This window comes from Callithrix jacchus, chromosome 7 (assembly GCF_049354715.1).
Source record: "Callithrix jacchus isolate 240 chromosome 7, calJac240_pri, whole genome shotgun sequence".
NCBI lineage: Eukaryota > Metazoa > Chordata > Mammalia > Primates > Cebidae > Callithrix > Callithrix jacchus.
The window spans coordinates 98,701,164-98,721,123 of NC_133508.1; the positions used below are offsets into that span (position 1 = coordinate 98,701,164).

General features: G+C 40.9%; 1 long non-coding RNA gene across 1 annotated transcript in view; it reads right to left on the bottom strand.

The window, feature by feature from the left end:
• The window catches only part of LOC118142957 (uncharacterized), a 40,471-nt gene extending 24,813 nt beyond the window's left edge, over window positions 1-15,658 (bottom strand). Inside the window, exon 1 of the long non-coding RNA XR_004726959.3 lies at window positions 6,747-15,658. This is a non-coding gene — a long non-coding RNA (uncharacterized LOC118142957). The remainder of the gene's footprint in view (window positions 1-6,746) is intronic.
• Between the last annotated feature and the right edge of the window lie 4,302 nt (window positions 15,659-19,960).

The following is a 19,960-nucleotide window of genomic DNA, read 5'->3' on the forward strand; positions in this document are numbered from 1 at the left end:
TGGGGTCTAATCTGGTGTCTGGTGAGGGCCTGTTTTCTGGTTCATAGGTGGCACAGAGCCCTCATGAATATGATTAGGATCCTTATGAAAGAAACTCCAGAGAGATCCCTGACCCCTTCTGCCATGTGAGGACACAGTGAGAAAACGCCATCTGAACCAGAAAACAGGCCCTCACCAGATACCAAATCTGCCCGCCCCTTGATCTTGAATTTCTGAGCCACCAAAACTGTGAGAAATAAATTTCTATTGTTTATAAGTCACCCAGTTTATGGCATTTTTTTAGAGCAGCCAAAAAGGACTAAAGCCATAAATAAACACCACAACTATATCAGAGTACAGAGATGACTAGAGGGGCATAAACAAAGAGGCTGGTGCTCTGTGACCCCAGAGCCAATGAGCATGGGTGTTTTTCCCCCCAGGAAGCCCAGCAGGTGTGAACTATGACCGGGCATTTCATTTCCTCTTTGGTGGCTGGTATTGCCATCTGCAGAGAAGCCACAGAGCCTGACAGCAGAGAGAACACAGCATTGGCAATGGTCTTGAGCACATCTGGCCGGTGCTCTTTGTGATTCTAGAACCTGGGGTTTGAGCAGGCTCTCCATAGTCTCTTCCTTTTTCTTATGATTTTCCTAGGTAGAAAAGCATTCAAAGGGCTTTCTAGGTCAGCCAGACCATATGAACTAAATTTAGAGGAAAATACATTGCAAGCCATGTTTGGAAAAGAGTTGAAACATCTCCTTTTTTCCCTCCTTAACAACATGGGAAGGAAATTTTAAACATAAGTGAAAGTTTAAAAATCAATCACTTTCTTATGTAGCAAAGGCAGCTAATTAGAAAATACCATAGAAAAGTATCCCATTCTCAATATTAATAGAAATTATAAATATCTAGGAATAAACTTAACAAGAAACATGTAAAATCTACTTATAGCTGAAAAAAGCTTTGAAAATATAAAGGACCGAAAACAGCACTGGAATAAGAGGAGAGATATAGTCTATTGGAAGGTCAAATATCGTGAAATATAAATAATTCCCCAACTGATTTAGATGTTTAATAATGTTACAAAGCAAAACCCCACAGGAGTTTTTAATATATGTCCAAATATGAAAACAATAATCATTTTATACAATTTTTAAGAGTATAAGTGATAAACTTAATCTAAAAATCAGGTTGGTTATATGAATCAACGGCTGTTTTAAATCAAGCCTGAATGGCTCAAGGTCAGGAGTCTGAGACCAGCCTGGGAACAGAGCAAGATCCTATCTTTACGAAAAATTGAAATTAAAATTTAAAAAAGAGAATCTTAAGTAAGATATTTACACAGACAATTAAAAAGTACGTTATGTTGAGCACTCAATGATATGAAGCAGGGACAATGGCTCACACCTATAATCCCAGCACTTTGGGAGGCTGAGATGGGCAGATTGCTTGAGCCCAGGAGATCAAGACCAGCCTGAGCAACATGGCAAAACTCCATCTCTACAAAAAATACAAAAATTAGCTGAGCATGGTGGCACATGCCTGTGGTCCCAGCTACTCAAGAGGCTGAAGTGGGAGAATCACTTGAGCCTGGGAGGTAGAGTTGCAGTGAGCTGAGATAGCGCTACTGCACTCCAGCCTGGGTGACAGAGAACCTGTCTCAAAAGAAAAAAAAAAAGGATGTAGGGAAAAGTTCAGGATAAATGTTTAACAGAACTCAGAAGACAAACACCTAAATGTTATCAATGGTTAACCCAAATTAATAAAATTATCAGTAATTTTTATTTTACTCTTTATATTTTTGGGTGTATTTTAATTTTTACCATGAAAACCTTATTTAACCAGAAAGGGAAAAAGAACAAACAAACCCTATCCTTTCAAAAAGAGGAAAGAAGGGCACTTGATTTTCTCTAATTTTTCTCTTAAAAATTCAACAACTCTAAGTGCTCATATATGCCAGGCACTGTATGGCAGTCTGCCATTTTGAAGGTCAGATCCCTATGAGCAGAGTTGAGTGTCTACATTAGGACGTAGGAAAAAATGGGGCTAGAAAGAGAGATTCAGCCAGATTGTTCATGGCATTCCAGTACTTTGGGAGGCCAAGGTAGGTAGATTACGAGGTCAGGAGTTTGAGATCAGCCTGACCAACATAGTGAAACCCCCGTCTCTGCTAAAAATACAAAAATTAGCAGGGTGTGGTGGTGCATGCCTGTAATCCCAGCAACTCAAGAGGCTGAGGCAGGAAATTGTTTGAACCCAGGAGGTGGAGGTTACAGTGAGCCGAGATCACGCCATTGCACTCCAGCCTGGATGACATAGAGAGACTCAGTCTCAAAAAAAAAAAAAAAAATGAAAAAAGAAAAGAAAAAGAAAGGAAGAAAGAAAGAGAAACTAGGAATGTAGCAACTGCCTATTGAAAAAAAAAAAAGGTAGACTTTGATCCCATCCTTGTTCCTACTCTTTGGAGGAAATGACTAAGCACCACTCCATCTTTGATATTACCGGGGAGCTATCTCTAAATTCTGAAGATTAAGCCAATAAAATGTAAGTATTGAAATTCCCACCTTTCTGGACAAGGTCCATAGAGATAGGAGCAATCTGTACCAAAGCTGTGTCAGACATAACAAAATCACAGGCGCTTCAGACAGCAGGAAGGGAAATGTGGTTAAAAGAGATGGACTGTTAGCTGGGTGTGGTCACTCTGACCTGTAATCCCAGCACTTTGGGAGGCTGAGGCAGGCAGATCACTTGAGGTCACAAGTTCAAGACCAGCTTCATCTCTATAAATAATAATAAAAAAAAAAAAATTAGCAGGACTTGGTCGTGAGTGCCTGAAGTCCCAGCGACTTGGGAGGCTGAGGTGGGAGGATGGCATGAGCCTGGGAGGTGGAGGTTGCAGTGAGCAGAGATCACACCACTGCACAGAGCCAGAACTTGTCTCAAAAAAAAAAAAAAGGTGTACTTTTTACCAGAGTGAGGCAAAAAGGGATCATGAGAAGTCATCTTGTCCCCCTCTCTATTGCAGACAGGAACATCTTCTGCAATATCTCTAATGAGGTCATCTAGCTTCTGGGAGCACATCAGATTTGCATCATTAAGATGCTGCCCAAACCCAAATTTCATGATTTTTTGCCAAAAACTTCTGATTGTTTATGCTGGTGAATTATAGCACCTACTGAAAATAATAATCATGTGAGACTCTTCTCTTTCTCTCACCAACAGCATCCAATCACTCACCAAATTCTGCCAATCATATCTCCTGAGTTGCATTATTTAAATTTAGGTCTTCGGGCAGGGAGTGGTGGCTCACGCCTATAATCTCTGCCTTTGGGAGGCCAAGGTGGGCAGATCACTTGAAGTCAGGACCGGCCTGGCCAACATATCGAAACCCTGTCTCTACTAGAAATACAAAAATTATTTGTATTTTAAAAATAATTTGTATTTGCCTGTTGTCTCAGCTCCTCGGGAGATTGAAGCAGGAGGATTGCTTGTACCCAGGAGACGGAGGTTGCAGTGAGCCAACTGCGTCACTGCACTCAAGCCAGGGTAACAGAGCGAGATTCTGTCTCTAAATAAATAAAGTTAGTTCTTCATTGTTTTTCACTCCAATTACCGTGACAGGTCCCTTCCTCCAGTCCATTTCCCTCCCAATCTATGCTGCCATCAACACACACTTGGGCCGGGCATAGTGACTCATGCCTGTAATTCCAGCACTTTGGGAAGCCGAGGTGGGTGGATTACTCGAGGTCAGGAGTTCAAGACCAACCCGGCCAACATGGTAAAACCCCATCTCGACACAAATTATCTGGGTGTGGTGACAGGTGCCTGTAATCCCAGCTGCTCCAGAGGTCGAGGCAGGAGAATCTCTTGAACAGGGGTTGCTGAGATTGCAGTGAGCCGAGATTGTGCCACTTCACTCCAGCCTGGGCCACAGAGTGAGACTGTGTCTCAAAAGACAAAACAAAACAAAACACACACACACACATGCTTGATCAAATAACTTGCCTGCTTTAAATATTTCAGATCTAAGTCACTTAGACCCTTCATAGTCTGGTCCTGCCTGATTGCTTCTACAGCCTCTTTCCCTGACATATCCTGGGAACATGCTGCATTCCAGCCATTTCAAACTATTTCGAGTTCCTCTAATAGCCCTGACCCTCTGACATCGCCTTGCTTTTAGTTGTGCTGTTTCTAATGCAGTCCCCCATTCATTTGATAACCTCTGTTTGTTTGCCTATCAAGATTCAACCAAGGGGTCCACATCCAGGAAACAACCACTGATCCCCCAAATCTGAGTTCTAAGTCCCCACTCTGTGTTCGTATAGTCCTCACCTGCCTTAGCATTCATTTAAGTGCTGTAGCTGTTTAAATGTCCATCTCACTCACCATACAGAGAGTCCTGAGGAAGGGACAAAGTCTTTTATTGTTATACAGGTCTGTCCAGGACCATTCTTTTCCACTGGGAAAGTGCTGCTCCTTTATCCCATGTGGTTCAGCTGAGACAATTAATCACACTTCCCTGTCTACCTATTTGCAACAGCCTTGGGCATGTGACCCAGGCCTGGCCAATCATGGTGCCATATCTTCTTAATAACAATGTCTCTTCTAAGCACAGGCAAATTGAAGAGTATTTTTGTGACATTAATAAGTGGATTCAGAAACAGAAGATTCTTCTTTTACTTTGGAATCGAAAAATGACAGTGGTCCTTGATCATCAGCAGCCATCTTTCTACTCTCATGAAAGACCATGTCCACAGATTAAGTTAACCCTAGAGAACGTACAGTGAGAATATGGAAATAGAGCCTAAATAAATTTTTTTTTGCATATGAGAAGCAAGAATGTTCTGCATTTTCCAGTTTATAAGCCAAAAAATTCTCCTTTGTGCTTAGGCGTTTGAGTTACATTGTGATACTTGCAACCAAGAATCCTGACAAATACATCTTTGGAATTTGTATCCTCTCTGAATTACAGTGACTGGTACATAGGACTCAATAAAAATATGTTACATGGATGAATGAACAGCTTAGCAAAAGGTCTGGGAATGACCTCTGTGTAAAGTGAATTTCTTCTGCCCCCAAAACTGCCTAGCATCTGCTGTTCATCAACAGTGCACCCACTTCTTGCAATTTGATGTAGAGAGGCCACACCATCTGTGTCTACATGTGGTTACTATACTTATGTAGTTAGCAAGTGGCCGAAACGTCTATTAATCTGTAAACACTTGGAAATAATCCAGTTTGTATTCTTATTTTCCTGCTTTAAAGTGCTAAATGAACCAAAAGTTAGGAAAGCTCTCATCAGAAAAGCCATCATGCCTGATCCAATTCACTGAACAAAAGATTTAGGAGCTCTCCATCTAATATTAGTCTTTGAAAAAGTAGCCTTGACTTAAGTGTACTTGAGCCTGTGACTGTGGGTGAGAGTGTAAGTGATGATCTTCCTTCTTACAGGTACCAGTCGGGTACATTCTCAAGTGTCTAGCTACCAAGGACTCTGCCTCAAATGGAAGAAGGCAGAGCTTCCAAACCATTAGTAAGTTCATCTCTTCCCTTTTTTTTTTGGAAAATAAAAGGTGGGCTTTTTTTTTTTTTTAATGAGCAAATTTTGTTCAATTTCAAAATGTTTTTCTCCATATAAGGTAAATGTTCTATTCAAAGTTATTCTCTTTTTAAACACAGCAAATCAAATCTTCTTTTAACACACATGTGAAAGTCATAGCATTTTATGTTCTAAAAACAAGGTTCTCTACATGAGAAACAATTCTGCTTGAATCCACTTAACTTACACAAATATTCAGCAAGGTCAGCAAGGATGCATCTGAAATTTTTTCTTTCAGTTATTTCTTAAAGTCAATAACCTAACATTGACAAAAATGTGGTGTATTTTTATAGCAAAAAATAACTGTGTCAAGAAAAATGAAAGCAAAAATTAGAACTGGCTTGTTCGTGTGCTTTTGAGGGGTTAGTAAAATCTAAGAGTATATGATGGTTTCTGTTTGAAAATGAAGGGTCATGAACAAGCCAAAACCAGGTATGACCCGTTCCCAGCAGGGAGTGAGAAGGAGGAGTCTCAGAGAAAGCAGTGGGTCATACAGTGATTTTGAAGTTTTCACAGAGTTCTCACATTTACAAAGAAAAGTCAGAGATTGCAGGGATTTGGAATAAGGTGGAGAGGATTTGATTGCTTTCTGTAAACACTGCGAAGAATCCGAGAAAGCCTTTTTGTTCCTGGGAAGGGAGTAGATGAGAGACTGAGTAGACGGGGGAGAAGGAGGGAAAGGAAACCACCAGCAGGCAGATGCAGGGGCTAGACAAAGAATTTATAAGAACAAGCCTACTGGGTGGGCAACAGTGGTTCACACCTGTAATCTCAACTATTTCAAAGGCCGAGGCAGAAGGATCACTTGAGCCCAAGAGTTTGAGACAAGCCTGGGCGACATAATGAGACACTGTCTCTACAAATATATATATTTTAATTAGCCAGGTGTGTTGGCACACACCTGTGGTCCCAGCTACTTGGGAAGGATGAGATGAGAGGATCACTTGAGTCCAGGAGGCCAAGGCTGCACAATAAGCCATCATTGTGCCACTGCACAGCAGCCTTGGAACAGAGCGAGCCTGTTGAGCCTATCTCAAAAAATAAACATGCATACATACACACATACATAAAATGACAGCTAAAAGTCATATATATTGATGGCATAAAACATTAGAAATGTAGATGCACTGTGGAATGGCTACATCAAGCTGATTAGCATGTGCCTTACCTCACAGGCTTATCGTTGATTTGTGATGAGAACACTTAGAATCTACTCTTGGCTGGGCGCAGTGGCTCACGTCTGTAATCCCAGCATTTTGGGAGGTGAGGTGGGCAGATCACGAAGTCAAGAGATCGAGACCATCCTGGCCAACATGGTGAAACCCCGTCTCTACTATAAATACAAAAATTAGTTAGGTGTGGTGGCATGCACCTGTAGTCGCAGCTACTTAGGAGGCTGAAGCAGGAGAAATGCTTGAACCTGGGAGGCGGAGATTGCACTGAGCCGAGAACCCACCACTGCACTCCAGCCTGGTGACAGAGCAAGACTCTGTCTCAAAAAAAAAAAGAAAAAGAATCTACTTTAAAGTTTTATTTTAAGCTATGTTGCTCCATCTCCCATTGTCTTAAGGACTTTAATTTACCATACATATGGAGGTCTTTTGTGATTAAAACAAACAAAACATTAAAAAAAGAAAAGAAAAGAAATAACCACCAGAGAGGCTGGTGTGGAATGTGGAATGGTAACCTTTCAAAACATAGTGGAAAGAGGGAAAAGTTTATAAGCGCAATTGTGAAGGGTAATAAATAACTATAGTCAGGCTTGAGCAGAGGAAATCTAGACTGAAAAAATCTATATATGCTATATAGGAATAAAAATGTATTAGAATCATACGATTATTTCAGTATGCACATCATTTGTAAATACAGCTAGAAACTGTAATTATAGAAATCATTTCACATGGTCTTTAATATTTAATTAGTCTCCCCACTGGAAATCAACCACGTAGAAAAGAAACGCTTTCTCAATAGGTTAATATTAATTACTTAACAACCCTGACATCGATATTTATGGAATACTTATGAAACAAGCTTTCATGAAGTGGAAACACGTTCATCCGTCTACTGGGAGGCTTGCAGCATTTTTCAAAGTGTCAAATTCACTTTGCGCTCTGCCTCTTTATGTTGTGAAAATTTGAAATTACTGTTGATTTGAAGGCTCTTCAAAAGGCTCTTTTTTTATCCCAGCTGAGAATAAAAAAAAAAAAAATCAGAACAGATTAATCTCGTATTCTTAAAGTATGTCACTTCCTAATCTTGCAAAAGGGAAATGCTAACCATATGAGAAAAAGAAGTCTTACGAAGTAAAAGAAACTAGAGAGGTAACACCAATGTATGCTGTCAATGACACAAAAATATAAAATTAGAAACCAGCCTTCGGAGGAAGTAGAGAAAGACAGTGAGTATCTGGTGTGGTTTGGAGAATGTTGGGAAAGATGCCTCGCCACTAGAACAACTTTGCTCAGAAGCACAACACAGCGGTGCCTACTGATCATGTATGCATTCACCCATTCTTTCAGTGATGTATATTGAATGCCCACTCTGCCCTATCTTGACCTGGGAGCTGGGTGCAATGACAAACAGAGTCCAGTCCCTGTCCTTGGGAGCTCATTGTCCAGGTGGGGAGGCACACAAGTAAAAACAGTTGCAGTACACTGTGCTAAACATATCACAGAGATACTGGTGAGAACGGGAATTTTAGCGAGGCACAGTGTCTCATGCCTGTAATTCCAGCACTTTGGGAGGCCGAAGGGGGTGGATCACTTGAGGTCAGGGGTTTGAGACCAGCCTGGCCAATATGGTGAAACCCTGACTGTATTAAAAATACAAAAATTAGCCAGGCATGGTGGCACATGCCTGTAATCCCAGCTACTCAGGAGGCTGAGGCTGGAGAATCACTTGGAATCTGGGAGGCAGAGGTTGTAGTGAGCCAAGATCGCACCACTGAACTCCAGCCTGGGCAACAGAGTGAGACTCTGTCTCAAAAAAAAAAAAAAAAAAAAAATGGAATTGTAGGTTAGGAGTGATGACAACTTTGTATGTAAACGTATGTTAAATATCAAATACACAATTCAAAACACTTTTTTCTCTTTAACATTTGCAGATTCTTCTATTAACTAATCCTGTTATGAGAGCTTATGTATAATGGGGCAAGGTACACTAAACTCCAAACCAATTCCAGTTCTGACTCTGCCCCTTACCAGCCCCAAAACCCCCAGCAAGTCCTGTGAGGCCTCAGAGCCTTAATAGCCTTTTCTACAAAATCAGTGCATTTGTCCTGATGATCTATAAGCTACTTGTCCAGCTTGACGGTCTAAGAAGCTTCATTTAAAATGTAAATGTTATCCTCAAAGGGTGATGCATGAAGCCAGTGGGACTTTATTGTGCATTAGTTAATTAAATTAGATAACCAGTCACCTCGCAGAGCCCTGAGAAAAAGGGACACAGGTAAGATTGATCTCAAAAGATGGGGGAAGAGCTCTAGATGTGGAGTGGGTAAGAGAATTGGAGGTCTTGGCAAATAGAGGCAGTGAAAGGCATTGAGCCCCTGGAGGATGTAACAGGGAGGAAGGAGACCCACAGACAAATTTTTAACACATTATAGGAAAGCGTTTTCAACCTTGCCTTCAAAATAAAGCATTAGAACATATAATATGATCAAAAGCTGCAACAGCTTCAAACTATCTATATAGTAAGGGCTTGGGCCAGCTGTCTGGTTGAAAAGAGCACTCAGGGAACGTTCTTGAGGGTATGTTTGCATCACATCTGCACAACCCACTTTTACTTGAACTGTAAGTTTATCTAGGATGGTGGATATGTAGGGGAGTGAGGATGAGATTATATGGGACAGTTTAGGGCCCAGCCAAGTGACTCCCTTGATACTGAGACTGACCAAAGAAAAAGAAAGGAATTGAAAATTATCTTCCTTTTCCTTAGAAAGCACCTTCCACATTTCTACTCAGCTCAAGCAGTTAGCTGAGACTTCACCCCTCTGCTCACCACATACCTTCCCACACTGACCACATCAATATGAGTAAGAGAACTGATCTGTGCTTTCCAGGTTCCCTGACACACAAAAGCCCCTGCTTATGTGCTATGAGCTTAGCAGTCCTGGCAAAGGACTGCTAAGGAAAGGCAGGTTAAAAAAAAAAAAGGAAAGGAAAGACAGGTTGAAGCCAGGTGTGGTGGCTCATGCCTATAAACTCAGCACTTTGGGAGGCTAAGCTGGGTGGATAACTTGAGGCCAGGAGTTCAAGACCAACCTGGCCAACATGGTGAAACCTCATCTCTACTAATAATACAAAGAATTAGCCAGATGTGGTGGTGCATACCTATAATCCCAGCTACTTGGGTGGCTGAGGCGCAAGAATCACTTGAACCTGGAAGGCAGAGGTTGCAGTGAATTGGGACACCACTGCACTCCAGCCTGGGCGATAAAGGCAGGTTGCATTCTGACCTAGTTACCTGCTTTTGGTCTTTTTGCATAGCTTAGCCCAAAAGTTTTGTTCTTATCATATTCACTTCTAAGAATAGACATTTTTACAATGTTTTACCTTAGTGTATTATTTTCCCCAACCAAAGATAACTGACTTCTCAGGGTCATACAAAGAGCCATGTCAATGATGGCTAGAGTTAAGTAAAGGAGATCTGATGGCTAGTGGAAATGGAGGATCCTGTGTACAAACGAGGTTTGAGCAGAGCCATGTTGAGTCCTGATAACCCACTGATCCATTGTTGGTCAGTTTCACATATCTACAAGAGTGCACAACTCTGATTCCAAGTAGTTGTGGAATAGCGTTCATATTTCACACACTACATGTTAGATTATATTTGTCCTAAGTAAACATCTGACAGCAACCTGTTTAAAGTAATTTGAAAGATGAGATGCCCCCAAATAAGTTCTTCATTTGAAAAAAAATAAAAACTATATCCACATCCAGTTGTCTCTTTTACACAAACCGCTCTGGTATGACTGAAGCACACATGTGTTCACCTATGATTATGTACCTTTATTTCTCACATCCAGTAGGGTCATTGCATGGGTCAAATCTTTGCATGTTCAAGGTCCCGGAAGATGCCTGGCTTTCCTCAGAATAAGGCTGCTCCGTTTGCTTTCCTGTTTGGGGTCAACCGTGATTCCTATAACCCTGATTCCTGCCTCCCTTCTTTCTCCAGAGCTTGTTTCATCAAACGCCCCTACTCTACTATCCTATATCCTCAACCACCCTCTCCTTTATCTTCCCCTCAGCCCGTAACAATGCTTAAATCTCTTACATCCAAATAAAAACTGTCCCTTTCTTCTGTATTCTCCCACTAGTTACCATCTCATCTCTCTTCTTCGTGTATAAACTTCTTTCTTTGTTTTCTTTTCTTTTTTTTTTTTTTTTTGAGATGGAGTTTCGCTCTTGTTACCCAGGCTGGAGTGCAATGGCGCGATCTCGGCTCACCGCAACCTCCGCCTCCTGGGTTCAGGCAATTCTCCTGCCTCAGCCTCCCAAGTTGCTGGCATTACAGGCACGCGCCACCATGCCCAGCTAATTTTTTGTATTTTTAGTAGAGACAGGGTTTCATCATTTTGACCAGGATGGTCTCGATCTCTTCACCTCGTGACCCACCCGCCTCGGCCTCCCAAAGTGCTGAGATTACAGGCTTGAGCCACCGCGCCCGGCCTCTTTGTTTTCTTTTACTGTTTTTATAGCCACATTTTCATTAATCTTTCACAGGCTATTATCCTATTGCTATTTCTGCTAACAAGCAGGCTCATGAATACATGAGCATCAAGAGCAGCTATGGGGCGGTGATGACCAGACTCAGAACCTGGTTAACACGTTTATGGATGTCAAAAACATTTCAATGTGACAAAGGAAGTGGCTTCCTAAGCCCCAAATACCTGATCTCTGAATAGAATCTATGATGATGAGCACTGAGCTGAATAGTTCCAGTGGTGGTCTCCTGATTCATGCTACTCTAGCATTTCCAACCATTTTTAAGTCACCTTATGTTTTTTTCCAAGACAGAGTCTTGGTCTGTTACCCAGGCTGGAGAGCCGTGACACGATTTCAGCTCACTGCAACCTCCACCTCCTGGGTTCAAGCAATCCTCCTGCCTCACCGTCCCGAGTAGCTGGTATTATCGGTATGTGCTACCATGCCTAGACAATGTTTGTATTTTCAGTAAAGATGGGGTTGGCCAGGCTGGTCTTAAACTCCTGACCTCATGATCTGCCTGCCTCGGCCTCCCAAAGTGCTGGGATTATAGGCATGAGCCAGCGTGCCTGGCCCTCATTTCTTATATAAAATTCTCTAATTATGTAAAATCCTCTAATGCTTCTAACGCCTGCCTTGTTTTCCATCTCCTATATTGAGCCCTGACTAATAACAGTTCTTGAGACTGGAAGTAGTTATAGACAGCAGACTCACCAACAAGGATTTGGGAATGGTTATCTGATTTGGTTGGGTTTGAAGACAGGGCTGATTCAATTCCCACTGAAAAATGGGAAACTGGCAGCCCAAGGTACAGTTGCAAAGAGTTCCTTAAACTATCACACGGCTGGTGGGCTTACATTAAGTGCCTATTGAAGCATGCCTTTTGCTGGATCAGTATGGTAAGAATGGGGCAACCAAGGATGATGGGACAGGCTAGATTCTTCTGAGCGAGCCCCAAAGAGCTTAAAGAAAGGCTCAGGCCTTTAAATTTCTTTAAATTCTAAGCTCAAGGCAAAATTAGAAGATTGGAGAGTTTCTGTAACTGCCATCAAACAATCTCTAATCTCTTAAAGCGAATGGGATGATGTCCAAAAATGAGATGCCAAGGCTGATCGTGCAAGTTTTAAATCACAAATTAAATTGAATTCACAGCCTCACCGGGTCCTCTATGTGCAAATTAGACTTTGGTTAAGAAAGAGTGGAACTTTGAAAATTGAAATCAGAATGTTTGTGATTTCAGATGAATATGAGTTCTTGGAGCCCCCAGTAGGCACTGTGGCTTGCTCACCAGCAGAAGCAACCCTTCTTCTCCACCCAATCATGCCTGCTCTGCTTTGTGTGGAGACCCTGCAGTGACTTCTTCAAAAGGATGCCAAATATCCTCATGTTCCACCACAATAATTTTCATGGTCTTTTGACCTATTAAAGAAAGCCAAATTCCATCATGCCTAAGAGAGACAAAATGTTTACCTATTTAAATATTTGCAATTTTCTGCTTATTCATATCTCTAGAAGACTAGGGAATATGTGTCATAATGGAGCCACATAGGGAAAAGGCTACATCAAACAGAAGGGATTATTATCATGATGGCTGCATTTGCTAGATTTTGAATCGAGTGAACTAATTCAAGAGGATGAATCTGTTCAGTTGATCGACTGAAATCTAGTTTCAAAAGAGGCCTACCCTAAGTGCTATCAAAAATTCCTTGATATAGGGCCAGGCACAGTGGATCACACCTGTAATCCCAGCACTTTGGGAGGCCAAGTCAGGAGAATCATGAGGTCAGGAGTTCGAGACCAGGCTGACCAATATGGTGAAACCTCATCTCTACTAAAAATACAAAAATTAGCCAGGTGTGGTGGTGCATGCCTGTAGTCCCAAGCTACTCAGGAAGCTGAGGCACAAGAATCACTTGAACCCAGGAGGCAGAGGTTGCAGTGAACCAAGATCATGCCACTGTACTCCAGCATGCATGACAGAGTAAGACTCCATTTGAAAAAGAAAAAAAAAATCCATGATATAATGTAGAGGCAAAAAAATTCAAAGACTTGGGGAGTTAGTAATGTTAAAATGGAAATACTATGCATGACCTGTTCAGTCACCATCTGTGCTGACCAAAAGAGACCAAAGAACGTTCCCTTCACTAAGACACAGAGAAGTACATCTGTGGTTCAAGCACCAATATCCTTTAAAACATTACAGTGATTGTCTTTTTTTTTTTGAGATGGGGTCTTGTTGTGTCATCCAGGCTGGGGTGCAGTGGGGTGATCATGTTTCATTGCAGCCTCAATCTCCCAGGCTCAAGTAATCCTTCCACCTCAGCCTCACAAGTAGCTGGGAATATAGGCTCCACCACGCCCAACTAATTTTTTTTATCTTTGTAGAGATGGGGTCTCACCATGTTGCCCAGGCTGGTCTTAAACTGCTGGGCTCAAGCAATCCTCCCACTTTGGCTTCCCAAAGTGTTGGGATTACCAGTGTGAGTCACCGCACCTGCCGGTAAAGCTGTCTTATGTAGGAGATACTGCTATAGAAACAGGCTCTCTGAGTGCAGTTGTGATGATAGGATTCTGGAGTGGCAGAGGACAAATGGAAGTGGTAACTGCCTCCCATGTAAGTGGCAGGAATACAGTGGTCATCAGAATGTTTTGACCCTCAAGAACGAGGCTATGTATTACGGTCTTCCTAGGATTGAAAGAGATAGACAGACACAAAGTCAAGGAAAAAAAAAAGTCCTAAACGTGGTGGAATGATTTGAGTTCTCTCAATGGAAATTCAGATTTCCTTACCCAGTTTCCAGAAACTGATCCAATTTACTGTTTGATTCCATTGAATGAAGAAGCCAGATACCCATGAGGAAGGATCCTATGGCACTGTCCCAAGTATGAATTGTAAACTTCTTGTCTCCTTAAGAAAACTAAAGACATTTGTCAGGGTAATTGTGCACTGGGGAAAGGGAAATATCTAGACTTGGGAGGCGTTACTGAACACTGTTTCTTAGTGTTACCCTTAGGGACACCAAAGGCAACTGTGATCCATTAGTAAGAGAAAGAACTTAGGAGAGTCAAGCGATACATGCAGTTTTGGCCAGACTCCATCTTGGCCAAGGGAGTTCATGAACCCATTCTGTGGTTATTTTCCGATTCCAGAACACAGAGTTGGAATACCATTTTGGCAAGTGGCAGAATCTCCACGTTGTGTTCCTTATCATGGAAGGAAGAGACAAGTGAAGTGAACCAAACAGGGAATCAAAAACGATATCACATCCCTGACGGATTATGTGTGAATACCACTGTCAAAAACTTGAAAAATGAAGATAGGGGCAGCAGTGACAGCATAGTTTTAGATCTCACTGAATTCTTCCATAAAAACATACAGAAAAATTGATGTCAAACCAGACACAACCAATATTTACAGCAAAGCTAAGTGATGAGGTATCCCCATAAACCCCAAAACACAAATGAGTGGGGGAAAAAAACGCCAATAGTAACAACAAGATTTACATGTTATCAGCGCCTGTGTTGGAGAAATCAGAGGAAAGCTACAACGATGCAACTGATGAACTGAGAATTCCCCAATAAGGCAACAGATACTGACTCCAAGTGCAGCGGGCCAGTTTAGGAAGAGCGGTATACATTTCAATAGTGGGTGAATGTAAGGGGCCAGGAGTAAGGCCTTCAAGGCACTGGAGCAGTCAAATCCCTCTGAACTCTTCAAACAGACCCAACAGGGCTTCCTTTCAGAACAGAACCACGCAGGATAAACTTCTGGGAGTGGAATAGGACAAAGGCAGGGTAGGAGCAACAGAGTTAAATGAAAAAGAAGGTCCAGATTGAAGGACAGGAGGGGAAAAGAGCCAGGAAATCTCAGGAAACAAATGAAAAAAGAAAAAAAAGAGAGAGAGAGCTCTGCAAAGTGAACAAAATCTGATCTCAAGCAAGCCTCCTTTTAAAAGTTCAATAAAACCAAAACCAAATTTACATTAAAATGGTTAACAAACAAAAAAAGTATCAAGATCAAATATTATACAAAGTTTCAATTAAAAGGTGAAGAAAACTAAGAAAAGAAGGAGAAGGAGAGGAAAAGAAGCAAGAGAATAATATCCCTATAGACAATGAGAGCACATGCTCAAAAACAGATCAACTCAGGAGGCTGAGGCAGGAGAATTGCTTGAACCCAGGACGCAGAGGTTGCAGTGAGCCAAGATCATGCCACTGCACTCCAGCCTTGGTGACAGAGCGAGACTCTGTCTCAAAAAGAAAATGAGCTGAAAAAAAAAAAAAAAACAAATCAGAATTAGAACTCAGAAACAACATAACAGACCTCAAGGAAAAACTACCAATAAAAGGAAAAAACTTTTTTTTAAAGTAAAGATTACCATAGGGGAAAATAAAAGCAAATAAATATGACTAGTATATAATAAATCAGAATTAGAAAAACTCATAAATGACATAACAGACCTCAAGGAAAAATTATCAATAAAAGGAAAACACTTTTTTTTAAGTCAAGATTAGCATAGGGGAAAAACAAAAGCAAATAAGCATGACAAGTAATGCCTTAAAATTGGAAGGTAGAAGGAATGACAAATTTTACAATAAAAAAATTAATGTCAAGAGAAAGTGACTAATGTTGATGACGGGCAGATAAAATTCAACATATGGATAACAGGAGTACCTGAAGAAACCCAAAGCAGCAGAGCAGATCAGATACAAAAGTCTTTCCTGAAATAAAAAATAACAATATTTGAAATTACATACTGAAAAAGCACAATGTGCCTAGTAAAACAGTTATGCCATTTATATCATTATCTCTTTTATAATAAATTCTCAGCTTTTTTTTTTTTTTTGCTGTGGCTCACTCCTGTAATCCCAACACTTTGGGAGGCCGAGATGAGCAGATCACTTGAGGTCAGGGATTCGAGACGATCCTGGCCAACATGGTGAAACCCCATCTCTGCTAAAACTATAAAAATGAGCCAGGAGTAGTGGCAGGTGCCTGTAATCCCAGCTACTCAGGAGGCTGAGGCAGGAGAATCGTTTGAAACCGGGAGGCGGAGTTTGTGGTGAGCTGAGATTGCGCCACTGCACCCCAGCCTGGACGACAGAGCAAGACTCCATCTCAAATAAATAAATAAATAAATACTCTCTGTTGTAATTATTGACGTGGTTTTTGTCTCCTGACTGGACACTGACTGATACAGAAAATGGTACCAGGAGTGGTCCCAGGACATAGACCCTAGGATCTCAAAGATTTGATCTGGAGATTGAGTTTTGGTCATGTCCATGGACTGGAAAAAATGCTCAACTCTTCATTAATAAAAAGTGGAATCCTCAGTAATCCATGGCCGGCAGTGGCATTGACAATTAATAAAATTATCATCTCTGGTTGATGTGATGTCTACTGAAGCATTAAGTCATATTCTAGTAAAATGACTGAGCTGTAAGAAGAAAGAAAAAAAAATCTTTCAGGCATCTAGGCAAATAGTGCACATGACTCCAAGGGAAAAAAAATTATATTATCATCAGATTTTTCAACAGCAATTTTTTATGCCAGAAGAAAATGGAGTAACGTACTTAAGATCCTAAAAGAAAGAAAACGTGAGCCAAGGATTTTATATACAGCAAAACAGACCTATAAATATCAAAGGAGCAGGCAAACTGTTACCAACATGCAAGAACTCAAGGAATATTGTTCCCATGAGCCCTTCCTAAGAAACTACTACCTCTGAGCTGACCAGCATGGTAGCTACTAGCCACATACGGCTATTTCTATTTTAATTTGAATGAACTAAATGAAGTAAAATTAAAGATTCAATTCTTTGGTCAAACTAGCTATATTTCAATGCTTAAGAGCCACATGTGGCTAGTGGCTACCACATTGGACAGTATAGATATGGAGCATTTCCATCATCACATAAAATTCTATGGGATGGCACTGTACTAGCTTACAAGCTTCAGACCACCAAAATGACTGGAGAGTCCTTGACATAAGAACTAATGGTGGGTACTGGATGTATATTTAATTGCATAACTAAGACTAAATAAAGGCTGAAGGAGAGAGATTACATTATATATCTACATAATCATGCAAGTTAGATATATAAAAACCATCAAAATGACGGAGATAGAACTAACACAGGCAAAAATAAAAATATTTTTAAGTTATGCCTTCAGTAATCATAATTCATGATGGTAGTCCTAGTATTGCTATTCTGAGACTAATATATGTGACAAAGCAAATAGATAATTATAGGATATTCTACTATCATGTCCTTGAGAAACAGGCTTCTCGATGTGGAAGAAAGGAGATACAGGTGTAGTATAGAAGAGGTTTAGGTAAAACAAACCCTATAGCCTGCATATAAATCGGAAATATCAGTCCCAACTAGAAACCATGATCAGCCCAGTAATAATGAGCTTCCCTTGGGTAGACTGTAGTTTTGAAATACCATTTCCCATTTAAGGAAACCATAGGTTTTTGGAGAAATGGCTTACGAGATGTGCCTTGAACGTGTTGATAAGCCAGACAGCAAAGCCTCTGTCAAAGACCACTGGGATCACGTCAGAAAGATTCAGGAGGCAACTTGAAGAGGCTCCTATTCACCAAAGATGGGATGATTTCAGCTTCAGTAAATACTGCAACAGATTAAAATTCATCAAATATGTTTCAATCCATGAGTTTATAATAATATTAACAGGAAAAGCAGTGAATTATTCACCTTGTGAGGATAAAAAGGAATCCAACTCACTTTCTTCAGAATTAAAAGAAAGAAGCCTTTGCCTATCCCACATGAACTGGCTAAACCACATGGTACATAAAGAGAAGGATCTTTTTATAAAATTATTTCAGCTCATATGAAAACAAAATGATAAAGTCACAATTTTAAAGCCTCCAATAATTAAATCAGTCTAGGCCTTGAGCATCACTAGCTGCTAAAATCATAAAAAGAGTGAAAATTAGATAGATATGATATGTCTTCTGATGAAAGACCATCACCTACAGTATTGCCAAAGGAATTGAATTTGAGTCCAGTCAAGCCTCTGGGTCCAGCTGCCAAGCCACAGAAAATCAGAGGATAGAGAAACACATTGAATTGCTCCATGCATGTGCAATTTAAAACTGTAAAACTTTGGGAAACAGTTCAAATGGGCTGGCATAAATTGTAAGAAAAAAAGGAGGCACAAAGAGGAGCCTTAGGTTAAAAGTGACTGAAACATATAAACTTTAAAATGGGCATAATTCAACTATAATATTTAATGATGCACATTTAGATGATAAAAGCTTTACAAATGCAAGGAAGTGATCACTTCATAGAATTTAAGATCATTGCTACTTTTGAAGGGAAAGCAAGTGCTATAATTGGGTCATGGCACTTAGGGGCTTCTGGGGTGGCTGGTAAACTTGAATTTCTTGATTTGTTGGTTACAAGAACGTTCACCTTAAAGTAATTCAATAAACTATTAAAAATAAGATTTGAACCGGGGCGTGATGGCTCATGCCTGTAATCCTAGCACTTTGAAAGGCAAGGCGAGATCAAGATCATCGTAAAACCCTGTCTCTTCTAAAATACAATAATTAGTTGGGCATTGTGGTGCACAACTGTAGTCTCAGCTACTTGGGAGGCTGAGGCAGGAGAATCACTTGAACCCAGGAGGCGTAGGTTGCAGTGAACCGAGATTGCACCACTGCACTCCAGACTGGTGACAGAGTGAGACTCCCTCTCAAATAAATAGATAAATAAGATTTGAAAGATGCTGGAGTCATTATTTTTGTCATAGTCCCATTTAATTCACCACTATGGCCACTGCTAAAAACGAAAGGGTTTGTTTTGCTTTCTTTTGTTTTTTAAAGACAGGGTCTCACTCTGTCACCAACACTGGAGTGCAGTGGTGCAATGATAACTCACTGCAGCCTCAAAACTCCTGGGTCAAACAATCCTCCTGCTAAAACCTCCCGAGTAACTGTGACTACAGGTGCAAGCCACTGTGCCTGGCTGGAGTTTTTGAGAATAACAATGGATTCTCTTAAGTTTAGTTATGTGGAGCATATCAACTGCAATTACTTTTTCAAATACGTTCTCTTCACTAGAATAAATCAACACAGCCTTGGCAGTTGGAAAGCAATTATTGATCTGATAAATGCTTTGTTCTCTATCCCAATAAACAGAAAATACCAGAAGAGTTTGCTTTCATCTGGCAGGAAGGCAGTTCACCTGCACTATTTACCTGAAGACCACAGCAACTCTGGCTGTGTAATAATTTAGCCAATAGGCCATTGATCGCCTCCCAATCGCATGAGACATCATGGCAGTTCAGTACATTGATGGTATCGTACCCTTAAAACACTGTAAGTAAAAAGCAGCTGTAATCCTAGACGCCTTGATGAAATGCATGAACATAAAAGGGCATGAGGGAAACCATATGAAAATCCAAAGCTCTGCCACCTAAGTACAGAGATGCTCAGACGGCATCTTAGGATTTCGGAGCAACTCATACCACAGTTGGATAAGCTGCTGGGCCCATTTACCAAATAACACCTAAGGCTGCCAGCTTTGATTAGGTACCCAAGCATGTAACAACTCTCCAGCTGGTCCGGGATGCAAGCTATCTAGCAGCAGCATGGCACTCAAAGTGTATATGACAGATGAGGACACTGGACAGATAGCTCTGAGAGAAT